This window comes from Rhincodon typus, chromosome 7 (genome assembly GCF_021869965.1).
Source record: "Rhincodon typus isolate 14 chromosome 7, sRhiTyp1.1, whole genome shotgun sequence".
Lineage (NCBI taxonomy): Eukaryota > Metazoa > Chordata > Chondrichthyes > Orectolobiformes > Rhincodontidae > Rhincodon > Rhincodon typus.
The window spans coordinates 74,917,258-74,930,728 of NC_063338.1; the positions used below are offsets into that span (position 1 = coordinate 74,917,258).

Here is a 13,471-nt window from a genome sequence, read left to right on the forward strand (position 1 = left end):
CTCTGAAATGCAGTTGGTTTCTTGCCAAATTGTGTTACCAATTATTGTGAAAGAGCTGTACACACTGTGAAATAAACTGACATTTGTAGGATAGTTTGTGCCGTGTGTGTCTCTCCCCCTCCCCCAGTTACATGGTGCAACAGAGATAAGTCACTGCAAAAGCAACACAGATTTGCTTGTAAGTAGGGTCTGTGACAGACCAAGCATTTTGACGTTTGTTGCCATTACTGGACTGCGACTTCAATTTAAAAAAAAAGACCATAACAAAACAACATTCTTGCTTATAATAAACCACCCATGTGTGGTAAAAGGCAGTTACATAATCAGCAGTTTGAAATCATCTCCTATTTTGTATAGTTTACAACATCTAGTTGACTCTGATATTTTAATTGTCTTAAACACAGACGTTCATTTTTGCTAATCTAAGTAAAATTGTAATGATTTATTCACTTAAAAATGTATATAAACGTAGCAGTTGTGAAACAATAATTGCAATAAATTTTTCTTTACATTATGTACCTTTTAATGCAATATAAGCAAATGTGCATTTACTAGTATGCTTTGCTGGGAATAAAAGCTCGTAAGTGACTGGGTGCAATTTCTTCTCATTAATAGGGCCAGTACAGGTGTGGCTTTTACCTCTCTTTACTTATTCAGCTGGACTGGCGCCTCTGCCCTGCTGGTTTATATACTAAGGAAATCAGGACTGCTTGCTGCTACTTCAGGGAGACCATTTCCTCACAGCTTGTTCAACTCACTGAATGATTTAAGGCAAGCAAGTTGAAATTATCAATGTAACTATCACTGGAGGCTATTAAAGGTATTGCTTTAGGACGGAATACTTCACCACATCTTATTATTAAGTGGCCATCACAGACTTCCTCAGAGACTCCAAACCAGGTGTAACTGTGATGCATCTCTCAGCTGGATAGTTTGGGCTTCACAGATTAAAGCAGCCTCACTCAAATCATAGGGACATTATATTTAAGATGCAGTGTTAATCCCATGTTCGCAACTTGCAGCAGCATGTCAGCAAGGTTTCACCTCACTAAAATTCCAATTTCTATTCAATCTTGCAAAATTAACATGAAACGGCGCATCAGCAGAAACCTCCCCCACCTTACTTCATTTATAAGTTGCAAGAATGATGCTATTATATATTATTAATTTCTGCTGTTCGCCACTGCAGTGATAGCACTGAGCCGCGGATGTTCTTGCCTTTGTAATTAGGTTCTGGTAGGGCAGCCATCCGTCCCTTTTCAAAAATTTACAGGATTCTTAATCACACTGCTCATTTGACTGTGCAGTAGCAAGTACAGTGAAACACAAACAGGCCACGTTCGTTTACACAGGAACACCTGCTTAGCCTGATAGCAGATGTCACCGTGAAGCGAGAGAGAAATAAAGCAAAAGAGAGAGACCAGCCACGTGACAGACATGTAACAAGTAAATTTTCCTTTACTTTTGCATCCTGATTGACATATTAACTCTGCCCACCCTTCCTCGATCATTTTTTAAAAAAGTTTGATTATGTAACCCCCATAAATCTACATATCAAAATTTTACAAATGTCTGCCAGTTTGCTTGCTTGTGATATAAAGATGTTTTTGACTTACATTTTTTCACTTCTTGCTAAGAAACTGTAGCTCTGGAGGACAATGTAAAAATGTTTGATTTCCCTGAGAGGGGAAGGGGATGTCAGGAGTTAAGTTTCTTTTAGTTGCGGTGTTTTAGTAGCATTAAAAATATTTGTGAAGATTCCCTTTATTTGATGCTTCTAGAAAAAAAAACATTTGAAAAAAAGATTTCAGTAGTCAAACTACATAACAGCCAGACATATTCTGTATATCAAACACTATTTGAAAAGTGGCAAGGATACAATTTTATCCTGAATCTTCCAGGTAATGAGAGTGCTGAATAGCCAAAACAAGGTGTTTTGTTCTACATTAAGAACATCTTTCTTTGATGATATCTGTTCAATTGGAATATCAATTTGTAAATTAGGTATGAAATTAAATTCCCTCTGTTACTTAAATGGACCTAAAACTAAAAAGAAACGCTGATCCTGAAGTTAAAATATATTGATAATTTCCGCAAGGACAGAATCACTCACTAGCTTTTACTCCCAGTAAGGCTTACAGGTAAATGTGTTTGCTTATATTGCATTAAAAGTACATAACATAAAGAAGATTTAATGTTGATTATTATTTTTACAACTACATTTTTATTCAGGAAGGATTCATCTGTTAAATGAAAGGAACATTCTTTAAAGGAAAATTGCTATGAAAAATTTGTAATATTTCTGGCAGAAGCTCTGGTGCAGGAATGGTAAATATCGGAGCAATTAGGATGTATATGAAATTGTGTTGGTAGAACTATCAGTGATTCTGAACAGATTGAGAGTTTCATTGCATCTTAAGATTTTTCAAAAGGCATGGTGCTCTATAAAGTACAGCAATTCACATGCCTCTAACCATTTTTGATCTCTACAAATTGGCCTGCATGTACACATTGAAAAGTCTAGCTTGCAAGATAGAAAATCCACGCAGCATGGGTCCTTCAGAGAGTCATGATATAACAGTTGCCAGAACACTATACTGCTGAATGCAATGAGAATTATTTTCTCAGAATATTAAAGTTTATTTGAACAAGTAAGAGGCTTCAGCATTTTTGAAGTTTATTAAGTGGAATTGTCAGGTTAGCAGAAAATGAAGTAGATTTTACATATCACAGCGTAGCAGTAGATCATAATATTGTGACGCACTGGAAAGCAGTTTCTTCATTACATGGTTAATGTATATCTTTGGCCCCTGCAGTAGGTATTTTGCAACTCCAGTCCTTGTATAGCGATAAATATGCAAGCATGTGTGAGTGTAGCGGAGACCATGTACTTCAAGTGTAAAAGAAAAGTCAAAGGGGCTTTAGCACACCGATTGTTCTTTTTTGGTATTATTGTGCTTTTAATGTTAACTACTTTTAATCTTCAAAGTGAAACAGGACACAATCATGAATTTCTTTTAAAGTGTGTTCTCTTTTCCCATCCATAGACTACCACATTAAGCCTTCCCCCTTCATTATGGATAAGCTTCCAGAGCTCTTAGGAATACCGGGCAAGGGACCTTTTGCTTTCAAGGGCATGCGCAAGCCATACGAATAATCACAAAGGAGCACCCAGGGAGTTTTAAGCTTTGATGGTTTTATATTTGATTGCAATGCTAATTCCAATGCATATTCTGTACCTGTTGCCTCCAAATGATGTGTTGACACTTTTTATAGTCACTATAGTTGCCTTTCCACTCTAATTTGGAACTTTCTTTGCTGAACTAGTACTTGTTGCGTGTGAAAATATACATATATCAATCCAGTCAGGATTTGAGATGGACAGGATTTCTATTCATTGTCTGCATGGTTTACACTCCTATCTAAATAATCAGACATCAGGAAAATGCCTTTAATTTCAGTGTTTATTAATACTATCTGAATATAGGTTCTATTGTATGGCAGTGTGTCAGTGAAGGTCAACTGAAATGATACATAACAATTAATCTCTACTCTTTTCACAAGCTTTCCAATTGCACCATGATTCTATTCCTATCAACATAACAGGCATGTGCCTATGAATGAGTTAAGGCAGAGGGAAGAACTGTAAGAGCATGCACTCTCTTCATAAAACAGCTGGTACCAAGATCTGTTAGAATTGACATATTGATTGCTTCAAACATACGAATGTGCATTTCATAAACTCCATTTTCAAAGTGTAGACACATTTAGAGCTCTGTCATTTTCCCACATGGATCAATTATATGGCCACGTAATCCCGTTACCTGTGAAATCCATGCATGCTTTCCCCATTTGCTGCATATCCTAGGCGTGCAAGTTACATTATGTGGATATAAGCAAACAGTATGTTATGATGAAATTAGGGATTGTTTTCCCACTGACAGTTCTGGAGCTGAGAGCGATGTCACCCTTTACCCTCCCCCGAGAGAGAATCAGAAGACAGATTACCAAGTTATTCAATCCAGAACCAAAAAATAATGGACTATGAAAACAGTCCATTAAGCATTGCGGAGATAAATAATCGTCTACTTTTCTCTAATCTGCAGGTATGACTGACTACTTATTGAGGTTGTAGTCAGGAATTTGGTCGTGCACTATATTTTACAATTTATTTGGAGGCCATATTATTTCCTATAGTATTTGACTTATCCTCTATATTATCCTCTACTTAGAATAATAAAAGCTTACATAAACTGAATTGAAGAAAAAGAAACCTATCTAAACCAGTAACCTGTTGTATTAATGTTAGGAAATACTTAGATGTGAATAACCTGTTGCCAATTTCTAACTAGATTATCACAAGAAGAAGAGTCACCAGGGATCAGGAACAACAGTTATCAGCATCATGACTCTATATCTAAGCACCTTCAAGACAGGAGGAGAAAAACTTGGAGGAAAAATGGTACCCGATTAAAAAAAGCTTCTGAATTTTTCCATATGATTCTTTATTTGTAACAATAGTGCTGTCACCTGATACAAGCAGAAATGGGGAAATGTTTTTGTGAATAAGAATTGAATTCATGCTACTCTGGTAAATGACCTTGCTTTCTATGAGCTCAGAGAATGGAACAATCAAATTTCAGGGATTGGGAAAGAAAACAAATGGAGAACATCACAGAATCACAACCTTGGATGAACTAAGCCATTTACATCAACCCCCAAGGAAGAGAACCCCTTACGTCAGGTCAGGGGTGCTCCTGGGATCTTTGAAACCAGATTGATGGCTCAAATGCACTGAGAAGAAACTCCAGAAGATCACATAATTGTGGCACAAGTAGGAAAAGTAACAAATATATCGCTTACCTACAAACTAGTAAATGGTTATTAGGAATAATGCTCTCCTCTCATAACACTCAGAATGATACATACAAACACACATACACCAGAAGCAAGATACAAAGCACATACAACATAATAAGCAAAAAACACAACACAAACATATAATGTAAACATGTATACACAAAGCTTGGGTTCTCAATGTCTTCTGCATCTATTTTCTACCCTTCAATGGTCTTGAGGCAGCTCACTCATGCTAAACTTGTCGAATACAATTTGTTTCCTGAAAGGTTCACAAAATCCCAAACTACCTTATGAAATATTGCCTGATCTGCTCACTGGAGTGGCTCAACAGAGCACAAAAGAAGCATCAAAAAGTGGCTACATGCTTGGTGCAATCTACAAGCACTCGGTGCACCATACTATTGTTCCAGTTAAGCAGTAAAGATAAATAGTGGTGTGTTAACCAGATTTGACATGCTGTGTAGAAGAGACATCTTCAGTCCCAAGACACAGCCAAACACAAAATACAAACATTTCCACTATCCACTTTGGACTGGATAAGGCGCTAACAATTTGTCACTTGGGTGTAAGAGCCCAAACCTGTGTGGCTGGTCACAGAATACCAAATGGTGTGCACATTTTATTTGGAATCTGACAGTGGTATATGGTTTAATTAAGGCTGTAAAGACCAAACTTCATCTTGTTCTCCCCTGCAGAAGCCTGGCTTTGTATCTTCACTTTATTGAAGGAATCATTTTAATGTTATGATTTTAGGGATGAGGTAAGTGGCAGGGCAGAAGGACACAGCTAAAGTAATCCCATTGAGGTTAGATTGTTCTCTTGTGCTACACAAGGCTTGGTTTTGTGTCTAATATTATGAAAAGAATAATTCAAACAGTATTTGTGACTCACATGGCACACATTAGAAGACAAATTATATAAACCAAGCAGAACTTAGGCTTGAAATTTTCACAGAACTATTTTAGTGGCATTTGCAATTATCTCCTAATCTAGACAATCAATTCCTATCTAATTATCTAATTATCATTGTCTCAATGCTATGAAAGAGCAGATTTGTTATTTTATTCACCTTTTATTGTTTTTTTTCTGTGAAAATTGACATATTACAATCACACCAGCATTTACATGAACTATCTAAAACATCCATTTCGAATTGAATCTAAATTCCACTCTCTCTTTAATTCACTTTATGTCCAAAATGGTAAAAGATTTTTTAAAACACTGAAACAGAAACTGTCAGATGTAATCTAATGGAGGTATAAAATAATAGACTTCATAGGATGGTACCACTGCAGAATGCTTCCATGCAAGTGGCTTTGGCGTACTTGTAAAGCCATTCTTAGAGAAAATTTACTCTGCATATTAGGAAAAATGGTGCATGAATCAAACATAAAGCTCATCAAAATAATTATCTGATTTAATGAGCAAAAATATTACAAAGTAAACCATTTTAATAGAGGGCCAGGAATATAAAGATGCATTTGTTGAATAGAATCACGTGCTGTACAAAAGTGCTCCTCTAAGTAGAACACAGGTATTATACAAATAAGTCTATTCAAACAGAGTGAACACTGTACACAAATGTCCATTTAAGTTGAACACAGGTACAGACAAGTCTATGCAAATCGAGCACATATTGTAGAAACAAACATATTAAAATACAGCACATGCTGCGTAAATTGTGTCTTCCTAAATGGAGCACATATTGTAGAAACATGCTGATTTAAATTGAGCACGCATTGTTTACATGTATTTCTTTAGATAGATGATACAAAGTAAATATGCCTATTTTAGAAGAGTCCATAAACTATATAATCATCTGCATGTCAAATATGCTGTATAAATGTATTCAGTTAGACAACAAAGAGCAGAGTTCATATTAGATTAACATGTTTATTTCAAGCATATCTTGTATGAAATCATCCAGTAAAATAATATGTTTTTTAATTCTGTTCAATAAAGTAATATATTGTTTAATAGTGCACAGGTTTAACTCAAAAGAACTACCCTATTCAGGTAGTTCTTGTCTTGTATAAGATATAAATAGTCTTACTCTGCATGAACAATCCATTTAAATTGACCGAGGTTGCAACATATGCATTCATTTCAAATGATGTGTACAGTACAAAAAGCTTCTTTTAAATAGTCAGTTTATAATTAAGTACACTTGAATTCACCACCTGTTAAGACCACTTGGGGGAAGTAGTAGAGGGTCACTGAAACCTAACGGAACTGTCTTCAAGCATGAGCCTTTATATTTGGAAGAAATATAGTACAGGGAGAAAACTGAATGAAGAAAAAAAGAAGTAAACACTTTATAAACATGTTTATTCAATTACAGAAAACAATTTATAAATGTTCCTATTTAACTACAGTGCAGGTACTGTGTAAACAGAAACACTGTGTGCGTTATAATTGTACTAATTAAACATGCTTATAAATATATCCATTTATGTAAAATGTACTGTTTAAATATGATACTTAAATCAGAGCAGAAGTACGATATCAATATTTCCATTCAAGGCAAACATATAATGTACAATTGGAAATTAAATTGCACAGGCCAGGCTGACATATCTAACTTAATTAAAAAATATATAACGTGTCCCTCACAGTTTATGTGCTGAATTAAGATTTCTTCTCACCTTCACTTCACTTCAAAAATATGTCACCTTTTGTAGCCACCTTCTGCAGTGGCACAACTACCTAACATTTCTTCTCAAGTCCTCCATTTCATTCTCAGACTTATCGGAACAGAAGAGCATAAGTGATACAAACATTCGCACAAATTGTACTCTGGGCATTTCTAGTGTCAGTTACAAATGGAACAGCCATTCAAGAAATGCACAAGATACGATTCTGTGAATGAACAGAATGAACTTCAACACAGTGCAGGGTGCCAGCCTGGCCCTTAATGGGTTAATGTATTCCATGTAAAGAGGCCACCTCACAAGCAACTTAACCTCTCCCAGAGAAGGAGAAAGAAAGTCTTATCTATTTCTATACCTTTAACCAGAAACTATTCATTCAACTCCTCTCTCCCATTCCACACTGTAGAAACCTACTCAATATGAGAAAACATCCTCACGTTGCTTAAATATTTAGCAAACACTTTCACCTGCAGATTGCAAATGGAGAAGGAGGTAATTGTTCGTTTGAGCACTATCTGTGTTTGAGGTGGATAAATTATGTTGTCACAGACTAAAATTAGCAGCAATTTCTATCAATTTCACAATTTCCAATGCTAATTGCAATTTTACTTTTAAATATACTTGCACCTGTTTTATCATTTGGTCAAGATGTTTTAGGTACAAAGGTAGCGTAACTGAATATAATCAGCGCTTTTAATTAACTGTACTGAGGATGTGCAAAAAGAAGCAATTATATTGCAAATGAAAGAGTTTTTTGGCCTTAAATTATTTTATTGCACATTACTAGAACACAAAGCAAAACTACAAGATTCCATTTTTAATTTGTAATTACTTTAGTATAACCTTCCTGGGAATGAGTTACTGTTATTATAATTATTAATTAATTTTGCCTCATTACTAAGTAAATCAAGTAATAATGTAAAAATTAATTAAAACATCAAAATATATATTAACTCACAAAAAAGGGTTTTTGGTGGTCACAATTTAATTTAGCTTCAATATTCATTTCACACAGCAAAATTGCCTTCAAACTCAATTTAAGCACCATTAAAATAACATAGCCTTCTGCTCTTAGCCTGAGAACTAGGTTTTAACCCCTCCTTGAGCTCTCTCTTCAAATCCACACACTCTTTACAAGTGCAATTTAAAGCAGAAAGTTTTTACTATGAGAATCCTCAATGACAATTCCATTCTCAGCCCCAATGGTTTAAAACATTTTAGCTCTAGTGATCATTCTCACAGCTGTTAAATGACAAAATTGATAGCATCAACGGAATTCAAAATTCAAAGAGCTCAGACAGTTTAAGCAAACTTAACCGGTGAGGATAACAGGAACATAGGCGTTTCACTGCTTCATATGGAAAGGTGTAGAAATTAGACCAGTTCAGAGAAAACCTGCATCAAATATCAAGGACATCAGACTAATGGCACTTAGAACTGATTTTACAGCAGAGAGCCAACCCTTCTCAGACTGACAAGAAGGGGTTCGACCTCTTTCAAAATCATCTTCATTCCAACGCCCATCCATTAAAATATGCACTCCCTGTATGTCACTTGATGATTTGAGGCAGGAATGAGTCACAGGTTCCACTCTGTCAGCTTGTCAGGTCCCTTTAAAAAATAGCCACTGTCAATTTATTTTTTATAATTAGAAAATAACACCAACATAGACATTCCAGACAATTCCAATAAACTATTTCTCAAATACTCCATGATTTAACAAAACTCCTTAAGATTTGTTTTATTTCTTCACATAAATGTGACATTGCATCATGAGGGACAAAGTGTAAAGCATTTTGAAAAGTGTCTTTAAGTAGATCCTAATTGGCTTCTATGAAATTCATTTAGCATTCTCACAGAAATACCATAATGGAGCATATTCTGAAATCAGCGATTTGCACACGCACTTCAAAGTGCTGTACACCACCATTAAGTGATGTACCTTTAATATGTAAAGAATATTGTATTTCAGAATATTTAAGGAGCCAAAATTATTCTTTCCAAGTGGTATTTCATTGTCATAGATCAACTGGGATGTAGACAATGCACAACAGCTGTCTACTGGACATTACTTGATGATGTGCAAATGCTGAAGGTACACTTCGGGTTATGGAAGAAGGTTGCCAGAAAGCAGACACAAATGGGTACTTACAATCAAGGTACACTAACGTCAAGAAACAGACTCTGCATCGTAAAAATATGCCAGAAAGAAATTAACAAAAAAACTATTAAGCATAAACAGACAGACTAACAAACTGCTGGCAATGAGTTTGAAGCTCTAATGCAAACAAGAAGTGTGGTTGGCTTTCAATAACCACTTGAATTTAGTACTTCCAAATCACAATGCCATTACATGATGTCATTAGAAGCATCGGACTGAGCTTTGTAACTCACTGCCAGACATCTGGTATCTTTATATGTAGTATACGTCAAGCTGAGGCTTTACATTACCAGAGAAGCTTTGTGTTTTGCACGCAGAGAAGGTACACTTTGAGCTGGGCAAACTGGCACTATCAAGATATCCTACAGTCCAAAGCCAGCTATACCAGGAGACACTTGATGGACAAATCGCTCCACTAAAGTAAAATAAAATCAATGTGGCCAAACTCTTCTTCAGTTTGGAGTCGCTGCTGCTCTGACGTTGTTTCCTTCTTTTCTTGCCAGTCAGTTTCAGTTGAGAATAAATGCAACTAACAGTGCAAGTAGCCAATTACTTCCAACATTGAAAACATTGCCCCAGCCACCTCAGTGAAAGGGTGAACTGCCCATAGAGAAATACTCTGGAGGCAGACAGTGTATCTGAACTGCTGCTGTTGAAAAATGGGCTGTTACCTGCTTCACTGAGGACACAAATCCATTTTTCCACCACAGGGTACTGATAACTGGGTCATAAGCCTGCAAACACATCATCAATGTCATGTTGCTCCTGTCCTGCTTGTAATGGGATTCAAGTTCAATTTCAATCATTTGATCTAAACTGAATTTGATTTCCACCACCCCTCATATCAAGACTGTGACTGCATCTGTGTCAGGTTACCTGTCCAAATGTTCAACCGAGAGAAAAGGGTTAGGGAGGATTGCGGATTCAGATCAGACAGTTACAACCTTATTTAATTATGTAGGAGTGCTTTGGGGTTCTTGCACACCAGTGATAGAATGGATGGTAATACTCTTTACAGCAAATTTGACTATTCACATTTCTGGGATTGAACAGCATTGTTCAGCTTTTGAAATTTGTAATCCTAAAATGTGTCTAAAATAATTGAGATGCATATCCAGAGTTTGCTAATGTGGTGCACAGTTTGAGATGGGGTGGGATGAAATGTTTTAACTAAATGTAGTAGGCTTTAACTGGTCTGATTCTGATAATGCTGTATACATGAAAGCCCAGCACCTCTGTGATTTTTAAAAATACTAAGCTCCCATGCTTTTAGGAGCCCAAAGCCAAATCCCTTTCTCTAAGGATAAGCCATTTTATAGAGTTAAAGATTTGTGTATATTCCTGAAAAGTCAGCTGTAATGTTGGTGTGCACAATGTAAACATTCTGGTCCTAATCTAACAGCAGTGACAAGTAAAGATATATATTTTGTGGCTGTGTCTGTCGGAATACATGCCAATGCATTTGTAGCTGTGTGTTTATATATGGTATCTGCATCTGCATAGGTATCTATATCTGCATCTTCTCTGGGTTGTGTCTATGCGTAATTTTCAGTGTACATTATTGTTTCCATGCTGTGCTCTATGTTTTTCTTCATTCTTCTTTCTTTAGTAACTTGTTTCCTTCTCTCACTCAATAATTAATATCAACACCCATCCAGAAGTAACATGCCCATGAATAAGATCATTTGACGGAGACCCTCCTGAAGAATAGATCATAGTCTCGACTGCAATTTTAAATGTAACATGAATTATATTTTTCTCGCAGTAGATAAAACTCGGTTTAGTTGATTTCAATTGATGGGAAACAATCTCAAATTTTGGACAATTCTCAAGCTGGGTGCTGAGAGAAGCATTTGAACTCAAACAGGAGATGCATATATCATGATTTCTTTTGGGAGGCTCACAATAATGTAAATGTTGCGGAAACTATGACAACTGTAGCTGTCACAATTTAAAAAGTGACGCCACCAACCTTTTCATAACTGTGTGGCTTTTGATTTTTGACAGGAAACAAAGTACCTGCTTCTAGGGGTTTACACTGGCTATGGCTCCCTGCAAACTCACACCGTGACCTGCCGTGCATTCTTTCCAATCAAGAGACGCTTCCCATGACTACCTCTGCAGAGTGCCCCTATGCCACCTCCCACCCACGATTAAATCTCACAGCAAACACTTTTTTCTTGAAACAACCTGAGGAGTGAACTACAATTCTCTTTTTCACAAACATACAAGGAAAACAAATCTGCAGGTTGCAGAACTTAGTTACGAGCTGCTTGCCTGCACCTTGGCAAAAGGAGGTCTCAAAGCACAGACAGGAATAAACAGAGCATTAAATCAAGTAAAACTGTGACAAGGGCCAATATATATGCATGGACAATGCCAGTGAGGCATCTCCAATCTTTTGTTCAGAGCTTAACAAAACTCTCTGGTCACACCACTTTAGCTCAACACTGCTTGTAGAAAAACCATCAATAGATGTGCAGTGCCTGTCAAATGCAAAGCTGAAGGAAAGTATTTCAAAGAATGTTTAACTTATAAGGTGAACCTTTATTATTTGAATAGAGATAGGACAGATATTTTTTCAGGCATTGGGCTGCCCGGGCAGTATCAACGTACCATTCAGAAACTGAGGGGTCTGCCTATTTATTTCTTCACAGTGCATCCAAAACTTTTTATGTCTCAGCAGAGGATCGATGGCTGCTGTTTATTTCCTTTGACACATGACGGACACCTTAGGATGTTCTTTTATTTTCTTTTTTTTCAATTACCATGCAATTTTAAAATAGTATCTTTTCAATTCTGGGTGCTCAAATGAAGCAATTTTAAAGGATTTTGCACCACATCCCCCACCCTCACCCACCCAGGCCTTTATGCTTGATGTTTGAATGAAGTGTATCTGCACTAATCAGATTTTTTTTGTACTGAAGTAACTTTTCGAACCAGACCATTTGAGTTTGATCAGTGCTGTCTCCCACTAATTACAAAACTGCTGGGCTATCAAAGGAAGCAAGCATTTAAAAATTATGATTGTTTTTACAGTTTTCACATAAAACCAAAAGTGACAAAATATTATCTTTAACTTTAGAACTGATTACAATTTTTTCACAAATTCCTTTTTATTGTGTCACCAGGTTACTACGTTTTAGCTTCACCTTCGCATACCCCACACCCAGAATAAAAACTGCACAACAGCCATGCTAGCCTTGAAAGAGTGCCTTGCGTTGTGCTGACCTGCACTGTTAGGGCTGATCTTATTTTTCCACAGAAGCCGAGAAGCTTTGTCTCTTTCACCCTGCTGCTGTCAATTCGCTGCCTATGTGCTGTCTCTTTCCCAGTCCCAACCCTGTCAGTTTCTGGGCTGCCAATTTCAACTTGAAGCTTGACTGGGCTGATTTGATGTAAATACCTCGAGGGAGAACCTTGAAACTGATGAACAGTTATGTCAAGTCGATTTTGCACTGTCGGGAAAAGGTAACCTCTGCACAAAAAACAACAAGGTTAAAGAGATGGGGGCTTTGCACGTGGATTACGCTTCTCATACACCACGCTGTTTACCATCCCTTGGAAATTGTAACTGTCAGTATAAGTCCTAATTGCGGATGCAAAACCTGCCATTATAATAAAAACGGAGGCAGTGCAGACATTAAGTGTTACAGCCTAATTTGTGAGACTACTGAAAAGGTAGCGCAGATGAATATTTCATTACATTAATTACTGAAGACAACTCCTTCCTGCCAGCCACAGATGTGTGTACTGTAGCTAGCAACAGCCACTGCTAATACAACAACGTGCAACATAT

General features: G+C 36.7%; 1 long non-coding RNA gene across 5 annotated transcripts in view; it reads right to left on the bottom strand.

Moving 5' to 3' along the window:
- LOC125483544 overlaps positions 1-13,471 on the bottom strand; it is a 45,877-nt gene that overhangs the window by 20,208 nt on the left and 12,198 nt on the right. The window contains exon 3 of one of the 5 annotated variants that reach the window (XR_007262487.1): positions 1,583-1,777. The exons of 1 other annotated variant lie outside the window; for it this stretch is intronic. This is a non-coding gene — a long non-coding RNA (uncharacterized LOC125483544). Of the gene's footprint in view, positions 1-1,582; positions 1,778-6,033; positions 7,147-7,169; positions 9,123-12,794; positions 13,151-13,471 lie in introns of those variants that run through there. 3 more of the 5 variants (XR_007262485.1, XR_007262486.1, XR_007262489.1) reach the window with 3 other exon arrangements.